The sequence below is a fragment of the Amphibalanus amphitrite genome, unplaced genomic scaffold (genome assembly GCF_019059575.1).
Source record: "Amphibalanus amphitrite isolate SeventyFive unplaced genomic scaffold, NRLGWU_Aamphi_draft 000479F_arrow, whole genome shotgun sequence".
Lineage (NCBI taxonomy): Eukaryota > Metazoa > Arthropoda > Thecostraca > Balanomorpha > Balanidae > Amphibalanus > Amphibalanus amphitrite.
In genome coordinates, this window is record NW_024881973.1 from 176,619 (window position 1) to 198,396 (window position 21,778).

A 21,778-nucleotide genomic window follows, 5' to 3' on the forward strand; every position below is an offset into this window, starting at 1 on the left:
TCAGATGATCCATAAGTCTAAGACCCTAGGGACAGTACAATGCTATTTTTATAGGAATATGGATTTTCTTTCACGAAAAATATGAAGATTAACCATTAGCAAGGAGAGCAAACGGCTGATTATTATGAACTGATAGTCGTAGTGACCAATGTTCATTTGGCATGTAATGTTAGATCTGACTTTTTGCGGAGTCCTAAATTCAGCAAGAACCTGGAAAACAAGTGATCAAACGAAGCCATTAGCCTGGCTGAGACTCTTCGTAAGCAAGCTAATTAGCTGATTGTAATCCGTGTCGTACTGACACGGACACGGTAGCTCTTGTTACGCATCGAGGGGCAATAAAGCCATCATATCACGTTTACCCGACCTCCCTGAGGCTGCAGAGATAATTGCTCGTGCAGGGGCTAATGACAATGATCACGCAAAGTGCCGGCATGACTTACTGCGAGTGCAGGTTTAATGGGAGACCTTTGCAGGCGAGGTACACAGAGGATGGGTGTTTAATGCTTTCATGAGACTTTAGATAATAATACGCTCTCGGACAGCCTTCAGCTGCTGATAATAAAAGGGTGGAGCTGCGTAGCCTCAGATATACGAATTCTACCAATCTTTGCGTGTTTCTAGTCGATGTAATTGTTTCGAAACATGACTGGAAATAATCGAATCATCTCGATGGATGGAATATCAGGATATGAAAACGACCTAGTAATTGTTCGCTTCGATCATTGGTATGCATCTATAACAATGTAATTGCGGTTGCAGCAGTTCTTTTTAGGAATGCCGACTGCTGAGGGCTATGCTAACTAACTAGAATGGGATACTGAATGCGAGTGACCACCAGGAGCGTCAGTGATCACGAGCTACTGGTAAGTACGTGTTCGGCGCCACGGGGCCTTCCATGAAATCGCTTCACTCTGGTTCATAAATACGAGTAAATTTCCGCCGAGCTGCAATGTCTGAAGGAGGTGGGTGGTCCGTTCGTGAATATCTATAAGGTCATACTGAGCAATTATTTGATATGATATGCATTCATAATATTACGTTGCTTTATCATGAATCAAGCATCTGCAGAAAATCATGACAGTCCTTAATCAGTGATTGAGTAGTTGTTAAACTATTCAAAACAATCAACTATCGGTTTAATTAATTTCGCTGTATTAATTCAACGCCCAGAAAGACATCGATCTTGATCATATACGGTAAACACTAAGCAGAAGGAAACTTTTTCTCTAATTTTGTTGGCAGCGTAAATATACTGCAGGGCTGCGGAGTCGGAATCGGAATCGGAGTCGGTCGGAGTTGACAATATTGCCCGGAGTCGGAGTCGGAGTTGGAGTCGCCAAAATATTACCCACTCCGACTACGAAGTAGGAGTTGACAATACATGGCGTAGTACAGGTGTAAGTCACGCCTTACACCTGTTTGCTTGACGATATCTCGTTCGCTAACCTTTCAAAATCAGATTATGTTAAAATAAAGGACAAACCCCTGTTTTGGACGAGCGTTTTCATTGAAAATTAAACAGTGACGGCGGCTGCGGCAGAACCTGTTTTTATTTCTGAATGTTACTTAAAGTGACCATCCCACCCTCACATTAGCTTTGGGCTGAGATAGCCAAATTGGTGTCCCTGGCTTGCACTTACCGGTTTGGGCACTCACAACATCGAGAATTGCCTTTACTCGGAGATATTTAATTTCAAACCTGTAGTTTCAGATTCTAAGGGGCTAATGCATTTGAATGCCCCCTTAGAATTTGTGACGTCAGAGCAGATCTAACGATTTCCAAATCTTATACTAAACCATCGGTAAAATGTGGTGGTATACCGCTTTCCACGCAACATCTATCGCATTTTTAGGATGCCATATCTTGAAAACCTGTGAATATTTTTCGGTGAATTCATTTTTGATCTTTCTGAACCACGGGACATCACTTTTATGCCCATTCATTAACTTTTTTAAGGTGGGAGGGTCGCTTTAAAAGGTACCTATATTTCCAATACAAGACAATCATGGAACGCGCGAAGGATCGTTTCAGGTAAGATAAAAAGGACTCCGAGATGACCTTCACTTTTATCATATGGACATAAAGACCAATATCCGGAGTGGGAGCTGGAGTCGGAGTCGGAGTCGGAGTCAATTTTGGAAGTCGGAGTCGGAATCGGAGTCACTAAACAATCCATCGTCTCCGCAGCCGAGATACATACTTCCCATATTTTCTTGTGTTGATATTTTCTTGTAACAGGATAAAGACAATTAGTCGATGGCAACTAAGAAATGCTAATCCTTCTGTTTAAAACTGGGTAGTCATCATCCTCCCTAGTACATCCACAGGCAAAAAAAAAAACAACAACAAAATGTGCATTTTTGCGTTAGCAGTTCTGCAAAAGCTTTGACGCAGAGCCCATATGCAAAACTGTTATTTATTCAATGCATTGCTCTCAGAGAAACGCGACTAACTATAGGTATATCATCTCATTTCCAAATCACTAACTAAAGGTTATGAAAAGGTTAAGTTAAACGTCTTATTAGGCCAAGCTGCATGTCAGTCGATCCGTGGCGTTGGACCCTATGCAATGTGTTTTAATAGTTGCATTGTAATACCCAAAATTAGATTAACAATCGCGTCTTAGTTTAAAAGAATTAATTCACCAGGTCACCAGAACACTCCGAAATGCCTCATTCCTGCCTAGTTTCCCTAAGAGCGATGAAATGAGAGATGACAAATAATCGAACTCAATAATTAAGTAAAATCAAGGTTAGATAAACTAATCTCTTATATTCAGGGCATATTTTAACATACTGACTGCGTCCCATTTTGGGACGCAGCCCCCTGCCTTTGGGACGTAGCCCTCGCGAAATTTGGACCACTGCGTCCCACACTGAAATGCCACGATTTCAGCCGAAAAGTGCGAGCAAAAATAAGTAACATGCCCCGGTCTTTTACTGTGTAAAAGATGTTGGCTTTCCGATTGCTTTGTGCCCTGATTTACTATGTACCTAAGCACATACATGCCCTCTCCAGTCCTTGTGCCCTGCCCTACCCTTGGTCATACACCTTATTATGTTCTTCCCTACTATACCCCTAGGATATGTGCTCTGCCCAGTGCCCTGTCCTTAGGTCTTGTACCTTGCCCTGCCCTTTCTTCAGGCCCTGTGCCCTGCTCTGCATTCAGGCCCTGTGCCCCGCTCTGCCCTGCCCTCAAACATGATACTTTATATATTCTGCCTGGAAATTTGATGCGCTGCCTTCCCGTCTTTTGGCCCCGTGCCCTGCCCTACCCTAGTTTGGGCCCCTGCCCTTCTCTGCCCTCAAGCCTTGTGACACGTCCTGCCATCAGACCCCATGCCGCTGCCTTGTCTTCAGGTACTGTGCCCTGCCTTGCCATCAGGCCTTGTGCCTTCCCATGTCCTGATGCCCCGGCCCCGCGCCCATCCTCGAGCCTAATGCCTTGCCCTGCCTCAGGCCCTGTCCTGTCATGTTCTGCTTCCAGGCCTCATGTGCATTACCCCTCGCCCGTATAGGGGGGGGGGGTCGAACGGACCCCCCCATGGTTTTTCGCGAATAACTCGCGTAAAAAGCGGCCGATCGCGACGAAACTTCCAGTACCCTCGCGTTAATCAATTTAACACCTACCCTGAAAATTTCATGACCCTGACCCCAATGACCTTTGACCTGTGGCCTACTTTTCGAGACCATGTTTGCCGGAATCGCGATTCGGCGTATGTCGGCTCGCATTAGCCGCGCGTTTGCAGTCTTTTCATGGTTTCAAGCGTTCAAACATGTGATATGATGTTGCCCCCATGCATTAGGGTGGGTGTCAAGGTCACCTGAAGGTCAGGTCAGGTCATTGACCTTTGGTGACCTCGGTTCACTTTTTTGAGTTTTACATGTTTCTAGGCAAGTTTTTGGAGCTGAATTCGAATTTAGCAACCATATGAACATTTACGAAGTAGTTTTGGTGCCTTCGTAACATGTTACGAAGCTGTCAGAGGCGGTTGACACCTACTAGGAATACCTGGCAGGACTACTACTGGTTGACCTGACCTGACCTGACCCGACCTGGTCTAAATGCATAAAGACAGTATCTGTGATCAAAACTAACATGATATTCGTGATCAGCGCCCCGAAAAACCCAATAGCAACCACACTTTACGACGTTCTAACAGGTCCCGATTTTCCCGACTTTTGGGTCATTGACCTGACCTGCAAGGTCAACCAATGACCTAGGACCTTAAAATGAGGTATCATCGGCTTCCTCTCGTCACGGGCAACACGCTCGTTTTTTCCGAGAAGCTCTAGCTCGATCAGGGGCGAAACGGCAAGGGGGGGGGGGTCCAACGGACCTCCCCCCCTTATACGTTCGCGGCTGGAAAAACACCAATACGGGCGAGGGTTAACCTGCCCTTAGACCCTGTGCCCTATTCTGCCATTAAGCCTTATGCGTTGTATCGCCCTCAGGCCCGTGCCCTGCCTCGCCCTAAGTTGCTGTGCTCTGCCCTGTCGTCAGGCCTTGTGCCGTCCCATGCCATCAGACCCTGTGTCCTACTCGGCCATCAAGCCCTGTATTCTGCATTGCCCTAAGGTCTCGTGTCCCATGCCCGCTCTCAGGCGCTGTGCCCTGTCCTGTCATCATGCCCTGTGGTGTCTCCCGCCCTCAGGTCCCGTGCCGTTTCCCGTCCTCATGCCCCGTGCCCTTACCTGGGCCCTGTTTCACCGGTGATAGCAGCACGCTGCTATCACACGTGTCAAATTGGGTTTCCATGGAAACATCAACAAACCATAGCGTCGTCAAACTGTGTGATGTCATCAAATATTGCTGCTAACATCTTCACGGTTTGGCGATCAAACAAATGTATCAAACGCATTCAAGGAGACATGGGCGCCGCCACCGGGGGGGACGGGGGGGACACGTCCCCCCACTCTCAGAATGGAAGGGGGACGTCCCCCCAAACTCATTACGGAGCGAGCGAAGCGAGCGTAGTCTTTCGTAGGTTAACGGAAATTTCTGAGTATGCCGTGGTCACGCTTTTGCTAGGCGTGACCGGTCAAGTGGTCTCAGCAACCACTTGACCAATTTACATGCGGTAATTTTTGTAGGGTAGCACTAGATTCATTCCTTCTAACGAGCATCGGACTATTCCCGATGCATGTGAGTGACCCCATATGCACGTGCCACGTGAAAAACGAAGAGGTGTCAGTTTTGTAACAATTTCAATATCTCGGCAACTACTGGGCCCATTGCGCTGAAACTTGACATGTAGGTAGACATATTTAATCATGTAGGTAGGTATACCCACTAGGCAATGCATATCCATTGTTAGGGACCGGTTAGAAGGGTGCAGTGCACAAGTTAGTTGTAGGTATCCCCTCGCAATTTCGCACGTGCAAGGCCCACCCCACCCTCTCGCTCGCTCCGTTGGTGGCCCTAAAGGCGTTTTACTGGTTGTTATCCTACTCGAAATTTGATTAGGCCCTTCAATCCAATGAGTCCATTTCAGAGCCGCAAGTATGAAAGAATTAGTGGGAGACATTGGTCGGGGCAGCCACCCCAGTGAGCCACTTGGGATGAACCCGACCAATTGAACAGGCAGCCCAGCCCACTGGCACTCACTGCACCCGGCAAAGGAGTCAAAGGACTATAGCTCCAATGGAGCCATTCCCGCATGGGATAGAGTTGCCCGTCCAGCCCGGAGCCTAGGAGGTTGCGGCGTGGAGGAGAAGGATTTGACTGTCCTGAGGATGGAAGAGATGGAACGGCCGGTGCCGAATCTGAGAGGGTCCAGGAGGTTTAGATACTCAGTATATGGGGTGTGGGCCTAACATGCATTGGTCTGACCCCTGCCACCTCGGCCAACAAAATCTCCAGCTCTTATCCGACCTGTCATCGCGGAACTGCCGATTTTTGATATCGTGATCAAGGTGTGTCGTATAACACGACTGGCCGAACACGGGCCCGAACACGGGCCTAGTATATTTCGTCTAACCAGCTAAGAACATGACTTTACACCAATCCGACCTCGAAGTCAAAATCCGAACATTTTCGAAGACTTCAACTCCGACTCTGGCCAAAACTGGCCAAAACAGTCAACTCCGACTGATTCCGGCTCCGACCCCACACTTCTGCAGTCACGCTACACTAAATTTCCAGCTTCTAAGAAATAAGCTATACGGTTGACAGGACCACAACACTTTGAGGCGACTTGACTACTTGACTTGGTTTTCCTGACCTAAGGTTTTCTGGTATCAAGCTTGTTACACTGGCTGCAAAATTCAAAGTATTTTGGAGCAGTTTTGCCTAATGTTTTTTTTTGCCAATTTTCGCGGCGCTTCGCGCCGATTCGTGCACAAACCAGAAAGAGAGATTTGTGACTTACCTATACCATAGTGTAATAAATAACATACAACGCCCCCTCCCCCACGCGGGTATGCAATATGCATTATCTATGCAATATGCATTATCGATCATATTAGTGGCATACATCAGCAATTATTCCGTGATAGAACACGAGACTTTGCCGTGTCAAACTGAATCGGACATCAGATGTGTATATATGCGGTCTGTGGGAATGCGGTCTATAGCCATTACTTTAAGGAAATACCTATAACCTAAACTACTTTCCTCAAGCCAGTTGTTTTGCCACAGTTTTATGATTTTTCGAACTTAAAATGGTCAGGAAATAATGAATATTTGCAAAAGGATTTTATATTTATTTTTACATCACTATTTTCCATCTTTCGTAGAGGCTACTTACCTATAGGTATTGCAGCGGAAGCTGATTACGCGTTGACCAAGCATATTACGTAGTTCAAACCAGCTGAATGCTGATTGGCTAGCATTTTTCCGTAAGGGAATGGATTCCTCGGTAAGAGAATGACAAAGTGTAATCTATGGGAATGACTTCAGTCTTCAAACCTAAAATCGATACCGATATATTTGGCTAGGGTGATCGTTGGGCCATTAAAGCTCCTGATTTGTTCTCGTCTCAGCTCAAGCTACAACACTGTTACTTCAGTTCAAAACCCTATGTTAAAAGTGGCATATTTGCTCTAAACGTTGAATGCATCCGAAAAGCCACGGTAAGAATGTCTACTTTTGGGTTTTCAGTCGGTCAGTCCGTCCCCCCCAGTCAAAAATCCGTGGCGGCGCCCCTGCAAGGAGACAGCAACTCTTTTCCAAACGCAGCTATGAAAAAGCTCACGGATTACACGAAACGTCATTAGTGTGACCTCATCACATTACGTCAGCTCGCGCAATTTGATAGTAGCGTGCTGCTATCACCCGTGAAACAGGGCCCAGTCCTCAGAACCCGTGCTTTGTTCTGCCTTCATGCCCTGAGCCTTGCCCTGCCCTCAGGCCCCATACCCTGGCCCTGTTTCACCGGTGATAGCAGCACGCTGCTATCACACGTGACAAATTGGGTTTCCATGGAGACATCAACAGGCCCATTGCTCAGACACTACTACAAGTATGACGTCAGCTCGCGGAATTTGATAGCAGCGTCCGTGAAACACCGCCCACGTCTTGTCATACCTTCGGGGCCCGAAGGTATGACAAGACGTGGGCGGTGTTTCGGGCCTTGTGCCATACCTGTGGCTTATGTCTTGCTCTACCTTTAGGTACTATTTCTTGCCCTAGATCCTGCGTGTTGCCCTACCATCAGGTGTGTTGATCATCAGGTGTTCTAAGGCCCTGTGTCTTGCACTACTCTCCGGCCTTGTGTAATGATAGCCTCAGACCCGCGCCTTGCCTTGCCCTCGGACCCTGCATCCTACCCAGCCCTCAAGTATCCGGCTTGCTTATCTTAGCTTCATGGCCTGTGCCTGCCCTGTCCTTAGGGCTCAGACTCTGTGTCCTGCCCTTCCCTAAAGTCCTGTTTAGAGATGTCAAATTGGAGCCCGCAGGCCCGGAGCCTGGCCCAAAATCCGGCCCTACAGGGCTTTTGCATGCACAGTGGATTATATCATTGTTTTGAGGTACCTCATCGAAACGCATCGACTGATAGGTATGCGACATGATCTATCTTGGTCACGAAATGACCTTAATGTGAGGTCAAGTTCTGACCTTGACATTTTGAGGTAAAAATGAGAGAAGAACGATCGTGCAAACGAAAATTCTCTACCTTTTTTAGTTCAAAAGCTTTTCATGAAACCTATATTGACAAAAATTGTAACTTTACCCGTTTTTGGCTATGGAGCCTTAACCGTTGATCTGAACTCAATTCTGACGAAATATTGACGAAAGAGCTGTTCAAGATATATCGATTGCTTTTCTCCTATCGATTGCGCCCTCCTAGCTATCATAGTTTTTGAGATACCGGCACGTTTTCCGAAAAAAAAATATCGCATCATTGCGAAGTTTGACATTTGATGGCATACGGTCAGATCAGGGCCGTCATGGCCGTCTGACCGTAGGAGGATAGAGGGGGCCACGGGGCCATGCCCCCCCCCCCAAAGCGCCCGGAAATGGCACAAAATCGACACATTTCTGGGCATAATAATTAAACAAAGGAACTTCCGTTGGGAAAAGTTTGGGTTATATTACATGATAGGCAGTAAAGAAGCGAAATCCGAAGCATCCAAAGCATCCGTTCATCCAAAGCATTAACCCTCGCCGGCCCTATTGATTTTCTACATACGCGCCGGCCGAGGGGGGGGGGGCGGGTACGACCCCCCCTCGCCGTTTCGCCCCTGGTGGAGCTAGCGCGTCGCGGAAAAAACGAGCGTGTGCGCCGTTACAAGACGCAGAGATTGGTACCCGATTTTAAGGTCCTACGTCAACCAGTGACCTCTGAGGTCAGGTCAAGTGCCCCAAGGTACGGTTCAGTTTTTGTTGAATAACTTCGCAAAAAACGGTTGCAGAGCCGCGATTTTGGCAGCATCGTGTTCGCCTCGCTCAGGCGCGTCGAATGATATGCTTTTTGTTCGGGTCAGGTCAACTTTGGGTGTTGACCTCAGGTCAAGGTCAGGTCAGCACCCCCAGGTCACGAAGATGGTCGAAAGAGGTCATGTCGCACATCATTCGATTCGGCAGGTCTTCCTGAGTCCATTGGTGGCTTTCTCGATTCGCTAGCTCAATTTGATCGGGAGTTATTGACGAAAAACTAATATGACCTTGATGACGTCATAAATGACGTCACGCAAGGTCAACATTGCAAAAGTGACGCATCTAACCTTGCAAGTAGTGCATCAAATCACGATTCTGTGTGCTTGAGATAGTTAGAGGTCGTTCCCGGCGTCAGAATAGCAGTTTTCATTTTTCCCCATTGACATAATGGTGAGGTCACGAAAATGACCTGACCTCATATGACCTTTAGGAAAAATCCGAGATATACAAATTGTGAGACTCATAATGGTTACTAGATCCTGCAAGTTTCATTTCCCTGTGACATCTCCTCTGGCAGTGAGGGCGTTGCGAAGTTGCGACATCTGAAGACCGTGCAGAGTTTCACTTATGACGTCATAGGTCAGTGACCTGACCTGACCCAAAAATGCGGTTGGTGTCAAAAGATGCGGCTTGGATCAAAGGTCAGGTATGCCAAGCGTCAGCTCTCTATCGCCAGCGTGTTCGGAGCTATCGCGAAAAAAAAAACCCTATGGGGGGGCGGCACCCGCCCCCCCCCCCCCCCCCCTCGGCCGGCGAGGGTTAATCTATGATGGATTTTTTTATGTAGCTTTAAAATCCGATGATTTCTTGTCACAACTTAGATGGGTACTGTTTGACCTTACGTCATCTAATTATTTCAAACACATAGTATCTTCAATGCAAATTGGCAATGTTTCACACGTCAACCTCTGCTTTGAATCGATTGATAAGGGTGAAAAACGCATGAAGAGACGTATGTTTCACATTTTAATCATGTGCATATTCATTTTTATTCTCTAAGCATAGGTACACTTTGGTGCGTCAAGGGAGGTCAAACACGCCCAACGCCGTTCAGGAAAACGAGTGACTAACAACAATGTAAATGTCATTAAATCGCCGGTCCGCCCTTTGAATGCGGATAAAGAACGCACTACGACTGGGCGAATTTCGAGACTGGCCAAAAGCAATCACAGCCCGCTCCCAATATCCCGCTTGCAGTGCCCCTCCACCAGCACAGTACACAATGTATCTGTACATTATCTCACTTGCATTATATACTATTTCGCTTGCAATGTGCCCTTTCCGATCAAAGCGTGTGCCCTATGCCACCTTTGGGACGCAGTGAAAAATCCGTAAAATATGGCCTGCTTATATTTTTCTAAGCGCCAGCAAGAGTAAAGAATAGTGACCCAGCTAAGCAAAAATATTTCACAATACACCTTGCTGCAGTCACGAATTTCAAACTTTATGTTCATTCGACACGATGACGCAAACTAATTCCATCACTTTGACGCTCACTTTCTTTCAGACGATTTGTCTACAAGCTCAGTTCCATTCATGCCCCACTGGGTCACATTCTCCCGCTCGGCTACCGGCTCCGTTCCCACACCCTCCCGTCCCTCCCATCCTCTCCCCGCCGCCTCCTCCCGCCTCCTCCCGTCCCTCCCATCCTCTCCCCTCCGCCTCCTCCCGCGGCCCAGTTTACTGCTCTGACGCCTCGGCGGCAATCGTGGCGCGCTAGCGGTGACGAGTGACGCGCTCGGTGTGCGCCACACGCCGCCGATCAGCACGCCGTGCCGCGATAGCATCGACTAATTATGGTGCGAAGCTGGCGCATGAATTACAAACCGACAGCGGGCGGCGGCGGCGGGAACGGCAGGAAACGGAGCTGATTGGTATCTCTCCGAAGCCGCAGTGGCCACACAAAGTACCGGCGAGGGCAAACACGGGCCTGATTACTGAGTGAACGGTTTGCCGGTCTCGCGGCGGGGTGCCACGGCAGGATATTTATCGTGTGTCGTCGGCGAACATAGCCGGGCATGGATGCCGCCCCGTGTCTCAACTGTAACACCCGAACGGCCTCGGATACACACTTTTTAAGGCCGCGCCACACCTGCCGTGGGATCCAGCACAAAACATACGCCAGACCCGGGACTGAATTGGTTTCTGTTCGATGAGAAAATGCCTGGATTGGCAGCTGAGAATGAAGGGCCGCTTCGGCACAATATCCCTGGTAAAAGCTTCTGTCTCTGCTCATCAAGGTGAATTGATTCATTTGTGTCTAAGAGCATTGGTGGATCGTATGGAGAAAATACTTTGCATATTTGTTTTATTGCTGTTTTCATACCCACGTTTAATTTTCTTCATAATAATCCCAACTTTTTGTCACCTTGTTCGCTTATTATTTAGCGCCAACCCTTTGTTTTCTAGCCAGCCTCATCCTATCAAATATCGCGTGACAACTAGCAATTAAGAGACCAATAAAATGACAAGAATGCGTACCGTCCGGCGAAGATGACGCGGGATTTGGAAAGGGTTGACAATCGACATGGTGGGGAGGCGCTGGCTCGTGTTAATTAGTGCTATCACAGGGCGTTTAGTCCAGATTTCCTCCAATCCGTCACCTTTGAGTGCGGGCACACGATGCAGTGATAACATCGGGTGGATGATAGATTCGGCCTGTCCCCGCCAGGCGTCGTTCAGTTGATGACAATGATAGTGACGAAAATCGAAAGTGTCAGGGACGGAAATCCTTCGGTGTAGGCCCCAACTTCGCTCAACATTTTTCGTAAACCAATTGGTCACGACGCATAATGCGTATTGGCCTGCCATGTTCCACAAAAAGCATACGCTGCATAAGCAAGGATGATATCTGGAATCACATTCCTGTTTCCATTTCAGTATGAACCCATCATTCAGACAGCCAACCCTAACCGTTCCCACTTTACCAGTGCTGCTGTCATTCAGCGTCAAATAATCAGCATCTCCATCTCACCAGTCAAACACCGAGACCTCGACTGCTAACGATTGATCACACTCAGCTGGAGGTCCGCGTTAGAGAGTCATCCACTGTATGCCGAGTGCATACTGACTGCAGCGTGAACACCGGGCGCTGAACACACTGAGCAGTGAGCACAGTAGCTCGTGTTGATTGCATCGGAACGCCTCTGATCTGCATCGGACCGAGGCTGATCGGCGGCACAGAACCAGGAAGGAGGGACGGGCGCAGCGATCACTCATGACTCGCCAGTCACCGCCGCTGCTACCGCCGCCGCCGCCGCCGCCGCCGCCGCTCGCCTACCCAGACCCATCATCACCCAGCAGTACGGGCCGTGCTAATTTTATGGCTATTGACTACTGGTCGGTAAAGAAGGCACCCCTGGACGCTCAGAGGCGTGGCGGTGCTTCAATGACAGCCGGGGGCGCTCCGCGGCCGTCAGTGCAGTCAATGCATTATCGGTGCCCTCTCTCTAGGCCGTGCACGTAGTCGGAATAGGTTCCGCCGCCGGTGCCTCCACAGGATTGTCCATATAACCGACTCAACTGATAATTAGCGGCAACTGTTTATGTTTCTCGTTGTGGTAATAGATGAAATAACTCAACGGCAAAAATGACGTGAAATTTACCATAAGCAGTCGTAAATGCACATCTTAGAAACTAGCTGCTTTCGGCAGCGTCAAGTTCGGATGAATGGCGATTTTTCTGGCCATATGCACTTTAAAATGAGCATTAAATGTAGTGTTTAGCTCCATGAATCTGCATAAATTCAGTAACGACACAACCAGAACGTGCCAACCAGTGGAGGCTTATTCAGAAGCCCATGAACACGCTAATGCTGATTTGAACTTCTAGTCGATCTTGTTCAATCAGCGAGAAGCGCGTGCTCATATTAAAAGTGTCATGTTCTGACATAGGACGAGCAACGCATGTTGATGCAGATGAATATCAATTAGTTTTATCAATGCCTCGAGGCAAACTATTAACTGCTGCAAGGGTCTGCAAAGAGGTCTGGATTTTCCTTTTCTTTTTTTGCCTGTTATTATTAAAGGGACAGTATCACCATTTTGATGAAATTTGACATTGCATAGGCCCCACCTTTCTGGTCCGGGAACTGAAGACCGATCCTCGAAGCTCCACACCGTTATCCCGCTATCGCCGCTCAAAGTACGAAAGGTGTACCACACTTTTTGAATCGTGCTTCACTATCTTCACTGTTTAAATGTTTGCGCCGTTTTGAATTGACCGCCAGTAATAAAACTTTTACCCTGGTCATTTCATCAAATTTTATAAAGCCAAAACGTTTTTCGCACTTATTCATCACCGTTAAATTCATTAAATAGTCGTAGGCAATTTCCGCTGTTTCCTTCGGATTTTAGCGGCTCAACAAAGGAATTCCTCCAGCTTGAATCACAATCTCCCTCCAATGTATGACGTTTATCACGTGATTGTCACGTGATATTTTCTCCAATTGTCAATTGTCACGTCCAATTGTCACTCCCTCCAATTGTCACGTTATATTTTTATAGGCAATACCTAAGGCTACCTCTCCCTAAGGACAACTCAATCAGAAGAACGACCGCGTAAGCGTAGCGTCAATAATGTATTATCTGCGCCAGTTCTGTAATAATTTTGCATGCTTCCAAACTGGCGGCCATGCTTGTATAGTGGTGGTTCGCTCATGAAAATGAATCATGAAAATGAAATGTGGTTGCAATATTTTTCACCGAGTTCGGTCCTTAAACTATGTTTTTCTGATTCAGAAAAATAAGAAATGCTAGTAAAAAAAAAAATCAGCTCCATACATGGATTTTTTTTTCGATGATACTGTCCCTTTAAGACATAAGAAGAACACATTCAGGAAACGAAGGTGAGGATTCCCAGCCGTTATCAAGTAGCTGTTACACGTTTTTTACCAGCTGTCTCTCCCAGGGTCAAGGTGTAGCCTTCCACATTCAACTGGAGCTCCGAGTTTGAGGTCCTCCACTGGCGTTCCAGGCTGTCCTGATCCACTCCGATAAACCCCAGCGGGAACAGAGGGCACACGCGCTCTGCCCTCCCCTCCTCCCGTTCCGCGCTCCTCCCTGCTCCCCAATCACCTGCTCCTAATGGGAATTATATTTCACAGATTTGTTCAGTCGTCTGGCCGGCAACATGCGCAGCGGTTGTGTTGAGACTTTTTGCCGGCTTTTTTGCCGGTCTCGATTCTTGTGGTTGATACGGCGCCTCGACAAAAGCCGTGCCGCGTGTGGGGCACTTACGGCGAGGAGCGGAGAGAGGAGAGGAGGGAGTGATAAAGACGTGCTCTGGTGCGCCGGGAAGATGAACTGGAGGAAGGACTTCAGGTGGACTTGGCGGTGACATGTGTTTTATAGACTCCTTAGAGCCTTGTTTGTGAGTGTTTGATTAACATCATGGCTTTGAAATACCAGTGAAAGCGAAATAAATTGAAAATCGAAGAGGGAAAATAAAATATTTTTTAGCAACATTCCTATACAATGATTAAAAAAGATAATGGATCGCTTGTTCTATAGGATTATAGTGCAAAAGTTAAAACTGTTCGAAAACATCATTCGAGAGGAATCAAAACCATCGTCCGACCCCAACATTTTGCCAGAGTTTCAGCCAGCATTATGTCTGGCAGCCATTCGCCGAACAGCCTCCGTTGACAGCTGCATCTGCACTTTGACGTCTCTATGACGGCTGAGTGGTTGGTCATGCTTGACACGCCAACGCTCTTAACGACAGCGATACGGCACGTCGTTAAGTCTTCCCGAACATGTTGCCTAAGCACGTGTAATCCCGCTGCTGGCTATCCCTGACGAGATGTCACCGACATGTCCTGACAAGACCGACTGACACCCGACCCGGTGTCGCCTCTGCGCCAGCGAGGACCTCAAACAGAACCCTAATGCACATCAGCATGCAGCTGCAATGCGTGCGGACACGCCGGCGTCAATTTATGGACAATTAGCGCCTCCCCTGACAAGACAACTGGTATCACAATGCGAATCGCATCAGCGATTCATTACTGAACATCGGCGCTGGTCCTTGGACGACTTCATGAATGCAGCACATTGTTATTCTCTGGAATGTGCACTAGCCAACGCAGGCTGGGAGGCCCTTCGGCAAAGGTGGACAGACAGACAGCCAGACAGAAAAAAGAGTTACAGAACGACATAAGGTGATGGAAGACGAGAGCTATTGAGAAAGAGAGCTAGAGCGAGAGAGAAAGAGAGCTTTAGCGAGAGAGAGAAAAAGAGAGCAAAGAGAGGGCGAGAGGATGAGAGAGAGATAAAGAGAGGGAGGGAGAGAGAGAGAGAGAGAGAGAGAGAGAGAGAGAGCGGAGAAAGAGGGGAGAGAGAGGCGGATGTACATACATACAAACGTCTACCAATTGTAAGAAGGGCTCCGTTGCATCAAGTTGCCTAAAGCAGAGCTTGCAAGGAGTCAAGTAGTAATAACAGCGACTCAGACAAGGGTGCAGGGTCCGTGGAACGCCCGTGAGGTCAGTGAGAAGTCGGGGGAAGTCTGGGTGTCGGGAAGAGGGGAGGGGGCGGGTAGAGGTCCACCTGCTCTTCTGGCGGGGCATTAGCATTCCGCTGGGGCGACTCGGCTCGCGCCAAACTGCCACCGCGGCTGGCGCGCCAGATCAACACCCAGAGGCCGATCGGCGCGGCTTTAGCGGCAAAAACGGGCACCGAGGCCCGCGCGCCGATCGAGAAATTGGTCGGTGGTATTCGCCGCCGTTTTGGAGGTCATGGACAGACAGTGGAGACGATGAAACCGGTAAGTTGCACTGAAAAAATATGTGTGTTCTGTGTATATTGGACAAATATGGCGAACAAACAAGCAAAGTTTAAAGTCTATTTGCAATTTCGATCGATTTTTCACGAGCTAAATAAAACGTTGCACACCTTTGCAGTATCATATGTGGGTAAATAAGTGAGGTGTATTGTTTCGTTATTTTTACGCTGTACAGGAAGGGCTATTTACAACTAACATACTGGCTGAAATTCGCATACAAACTCCTCTGTAAACCAGTAGTTATTCAAACTGACCGCCCAATTACTACATCGCTTGACAATAGCCCAAAACATACCATTAGAGAAATGCCTGCCATTCCTTGCCGATCCTCGGTGTGTGCAGCACGTTCCTTGATTGACAGTTGTCCTCAGAGTAACAATTGTTCTGGTGTCAGTGACATTGTCACCACGGGGAACCGGAACACCAATCAGTATTGTTTCTCCGGTGGACAGAGCGGCCGCCGCGTCTGTCTCACTGTGGGTGGTCGGCAGGGGTGGCAGTCCGCCCCCGCCCACCGCGGGCGGCGACGGAACCGGGCGGAACCCCCGCCGGAGTCGCCGTCAGGGGCACACGGGACGCCGCTCGCCTCCTCTTTTCTTCTCTTCTCTTCTCTTCTCTTCTCTTCTCTTCTCTTCTCTTCTCTTCTCTTTTCTTTTATCTTCTCTTCTCTTCTCTTCTCTTCTCTTCTCTTCTCTCAAGCTCCGCTAACTCTTCTCTTCCCTTCTCTGCTTTCCTCCTCTCTTTTGCTTTATTTTTATCTCTGCGCCTTTTTGTTTCATTATTCCATCATTAACAAATTTGTTTGTTGCTCATTTACCGTTCAAACTCACCCTAGCTTCTACAAAATCACTATACAATCAACTCGCGCCAAACATTTATTTGGCAATAATCACCGCGGCCGTTGGGCGGTTGGTCTTCCCCAGTCCTCCCCTCTCCCGGCCCCTCTCTCCCCCTGGCCGCTGGGCACGGCACGAGCCAGCGCGGCTGTTATCAGTCGCCGGGATCAGATGGGGGTACTTGAAGTGCCGCAGGTGCCGGCTCCCCACCTGGACCCTCACCGACTGCAGGTGGTTGACTTCCTCGCCGGTCCCCGGGTCTCGGGCCGGCGGCCGGCAGAGGCGACCGAATCACTGAGAGACTAAATCACTGCGAGACCGAATCACTGCAGAAGAGGCGACCAAGCCGCTGCGAGACGAGACCGAATCACTGCCATCACTGCTAGGACGGGACCAAATCACAACCGGCAGAGACGACCGAATCACTGCGAGACTAAATCACTGCCGGGAGAGGCGACCAAATCACTGCGAGACCGAATCACTGCAGAAGAGAAGACCAAGTCACTGCGAGACCGAATCACTGCAGAAGAGGCGACCAAGTCACTGCGAGACGGGTCAAAATAACTGCCATCCTTGCCGGAAGACGGAACTTAATCACAGCCGGCAGAGGTGACCGAATCACTGCGAGACCGAAGTTACTGTGAGACCGAATCATCGCCGACAGAGACGGCCAAATCACCACAACAGACGCAACCAAATCACCGTGGCAGAGGCGACCAAACACCACGGCAGAGGCGATCAAATCACGAGACCGAATCACTGGGACACTGAATCACTGCCGTCACTGTTGGCAGAAGCACTCGAGTATCAGCCGGTGACAGGCAACCAAATCGCCGCTAGACAGGATCGAGTCACCAACAAAACGCTAGTAACCGCAAATTGTTGGAAATAGGCAAACACTTTTCGTTAGTAAGCTGGTATGATGCGACCGGCGACAAAATCGTCGCTGACAGAGGCGACCGAATCATTGCGAGACTAAATCACTGCCGGGAGAGGCGACCAAATCACTGCGAGACCGAATCACTGCAGAAGAGGCAACCAAATCACTTCGAGACCGAATCACTACGTGACTAAGTCACTGCCGTCACTGCCGGCAGAGACGATTGAATATCTGCCGGTAGACGGGACCGGCAACCAAAGTTCTGCCGTTAGACGGAACCGAGTTAACACGTAGACGCGACCGAATCACCAAAGTCCAAAACACCGCTAGTAGATGCGACCAGTGGCCAAATCACTGCGAGACCGAATCACGAGACCGAATCACGAGACCGAATCACTACGCCAGACAGAAGACACCACCGGGTTTTCGGCTCGCCACGGTCACCGTCAGAGGGGTCCAAATCACCGCGGCAGATGCGACCAGCGCGGCGACCGAATCACGATCACTGCGACCCAACAGCTTCCAAAGAATGTGACCGAAGCACAGACATCACCGAGCGTAGCAAAACCATTGCATGGGCGAATAGATGACTATCTTTGGAAAGATTGTTTTCATTTTGCGTTTTACTTTTGCTCTGTGCGGCATCTTCGTGGTTATTGTATTCTTTTTCATTCATACCTGATGAATACGAGCCTGCTCGAAGACAGAAATGATATGCCCCTTCACCGCGATTTGATGTGTCATTCTGAATAATTGCGACACAATTTTCGTCATTTTGGGTGATTAGATCACTTTAGCGTTACTTGATAATCTATTTTGTGATTTACAAATGGAGACGTTCACACAGGTCTCACATCGCCAGCTAAATCGAGTTTAGATCGAATAGGAAAGTTTAATTTCTCAATTATTTGTTCAGAGGATAATTGTCTCACAGCATATTTTTATCTTAAAGTCCAACAGTCCATGTCCTATTGTGTGTAAGCGATGAGCGTGCCCTTTTGTGTTCGAATCATACAAAGATCTGTTTAAACTTCTCGGGTTGATTAGGACAACCTTGCGGCATTTTTGTAACGGAAGACAGAGCCTCCGTTTCCGAAAGTTTCTTTCTTGACTCCATGGTGGATATCGCTGCACCAATACACCATGTGAGGTAACTCGGTCAGTGGGCTGTCGTGAAGACTGCATTACAAGCACTCCAAGCAGGTTTGGTCGATCACTGGAACAATGCCCTACGCTTAGGCGAAACGCTGTTACATATTTAAAGCGACCGGTGGCGCTGGTGTGTATCATCTGCCTGTCGGGCCGCCCCCTGCCTGTCGCGGCCTCAGACGGGGTCCGATAGACGCCGAACCATCAGCTGGTGTGTCTCGCTGCCCCCTGGCCGACCCCCGGATGACCAGACTCGGGCAGCAGCTGCAGCGGGCTATGGAGACGCCACCGGGTCGGGTCGCGGACAACTCGTCCGCTCGGACGCCGCCGCTGCTGCTCGGGAAATCGATAGGCATCGCACTTGACGGAGACTGCGCTCTGACGCCGCCGAGACAAACGACATAAGAGCGGCGTTTAGCGGCGCCCATGTGCGCCAGGTGTGCCGGCGGCCACGAGCGCCGGATGTTGGACTGGGATCGAAGCTGAGCTATGGATATTGCATGCGATGGTGATCCGTTCATGGTTGACTTTAAGTCGGTCAGAGATGACTACTGATCGAACGCTGCAGGCAGTGCGTCATTGAGATGCTGCGCAAGGTCGAGGTATCTCAGTTTTACGTCACCCCATGTCCTTTTTCCAGAGGCTCAACATCCGGTGACCCGACCAAGCCTCTCAGTTTCATAACAGCTCTCAGATTTCCTACATGACCCGGACGGGAAGTCACAAGGAGCGGCGGGAGTGAGTCGCCTCCCTGCCGACTGTCGGGCGGGCACTGGACCGTGGCCGAGCCGTGGACCCCCCTCGTCCCCGCCGCCGCCGCCGCCGGCCGGCACGTGCTGCATGTTAATGCGGCGCGACTGGCGCTAATGTGACGCGCCGCCGTGCAGCCGGCGGCGGCCGGTGCGGCGGCTGCTCGCGCCGGTCAGGTGCGCTGTAACTCCGCCAATCATTGCCGATTGGGAGGCAGGTGAAAACGCCGCCATACGGGTACTATATGCCGGCTCGTTATTGATCCCGAAACAGCGAGCGCGCGTGCCGATCTGTGCCAGCTTGTCGCGCGCGCGGAGGCCGCCCGACCGACTCCCGGCTTCCGGGCTGCGGCGGACTCCAAACAATGACTCCCCGTGGAGTCGCTAATGAGTCAACCAGGGTCACCTCTTACCAGAAGGGTAAGCGGTTGAGGCCATGAAGCCTCAAAATCTCATGACCGGGATTATCGTAAGATCCAGATGGTAGCTAAATGAAATCATTGGAACCATATTAAATCCATACGTACGAAAAACTGACTATAGAACCTAAAATGTACTTACTAAGAGCCCGCCCTGACAAGACAGTTTGTTGACCGAGTCATGAGACGGGCGCCGTATTTGCCACAACACTAAAGGGGACATGTGTGTCGCACACTGTTCCCGTGCAATTAAAAGCGTTAAATGAGTAGTCACATTCCAGGCAGTTTGTTGCACACAGACAAGCGAACCACATCCAGGGAAGCAAATGACCTCACGACCGGCCGAGTCGGGCCTGCGGCGGTCCCATTGTGGCTCACCACAAAAGCCGGCAACGGGAGCAGCTGGGCACAGCCACACTGCGAACACTTGTCACCGAAAACCTCCCACACACGGCGCCATTCACATGGAAAAACAGCGCCCCAAGGGTGGCCGGCATTGAATTCAGGACAGGGGACGGTCGCGACGGAACACTACACGGCAGCTTTGTGATGACGTTTGGGGGGGGGGGAGACGCCCGTTCAGGACGGCTAGAGGGGTGCATTGCGGTCCAGAAATGGTAGTCGAGTTCTACGCGGTGCTGTGCTTGCGTAGTAATGGATGACAAAGCGTGAAACCCGAATAAGGCAGACTATTGAAATGTGTTACATTCGGTGTCAGTCGATCGACAGCGATGCATAACTTGATTTCGAGAAGGACGATTGATAAGGGCTGTGAAAGACTTCCGTAATCAATAGGCATGCTTTTGCTTACAAAGTTATTCTTAGCACCTAGCTCATTCCCTTACAATTATTTCATAAGCTACTTTACTTAACTGCCATGTGAGGGCAGGTTTGTGAATGATCCAGGGCAGTGACTACACCCCATCCCCCCGCAGAGCACTGAACTTCACCCCAACCTTCCGCCAGACAATACCCCGGCCGTGTTCTTGACGAAGGAACAGAGAGGACCTCTTCACAGCAAATATCATGCACTCGGCTACAAAAACACCAAGTGTGCCGACATGTGAGAATGCGGGATGACTAAAACTATTCCCTGGTGCGTGCTGCAGGGGTCGATTTCGAGTGCCGGCTCAGAGGGGCTGGGACAGACGGCAGGGGAGTGGGACAGGATCAGAAGCTCGGCGGTCCTCTCAGCGATGGTGCTTGTAGGGGTGTTAGAGAGTGGTTAAAGACCTCCCGCAGAGGTACCGAAGCGTGGTCAGGTGCGCTGAAATAGTTCGGAATTGACTGGAACAATTTTGTGACGGGGTATTGTCTGAAGAGCATTCCGTTAGTTGAAACGGTAATGGTATAAGTGGTAGGTTAGAGGAGGCTGAAGTGGTCTCCCATAACCAATGGAATGCGGACGAGCATGCCAAATGCCAAGGCGACCTTACATTCAAAGCGGCGTCAAGTACCCGAGAGACATGGCTAGCATCATTTGCATAGACCCAACATTTCATTTAGAAAGAAGTAGGAGAAGTGAGCTTGGTGTCCTCGAGTCGTAAAGTCGACTGCAATTTTCAAACCAGTGATGTGCATGTGAAGAAATGATAGCTATATGCACAAGCTTTACTCCTTACTCACTGAACAGACCAGAGCTGACCTGAAGAGCTGACCAGCGCGTGCAACCACTCCGACTCTGTCTCGCCTCGCGGCAGAGCGGCCCATCCGGTTGCCGACGCGGCAGCTCTTCATTTGGCCGGTATCGCCGACGGGCTCCGATTGGACCGTCCTTATCGGAAATTGGCGGATCGCCGTTACGAATGGCCGGCTCGGCCCACTGGCATCTCGGAGCGCCAACGCTAATAGCTGTCACGACCACGCAAAGTAGCTAAATTGCGCCGCAATCTGACCAATGTCGCCACCGTGCTGAGAGAACAAAGCTTTTATGTCGATGTAATTTGCCGCCGTGTGACTTCGATATACAGGGTGTCCCATAAGTTCCTTCTCACCTAAATTTTTCTTTTAAAGGCTCCCTTATTTAAAGCCACGCTTAATTTATTTTGTAACTTAGCTTTTGGGGTTGCTATGGTAA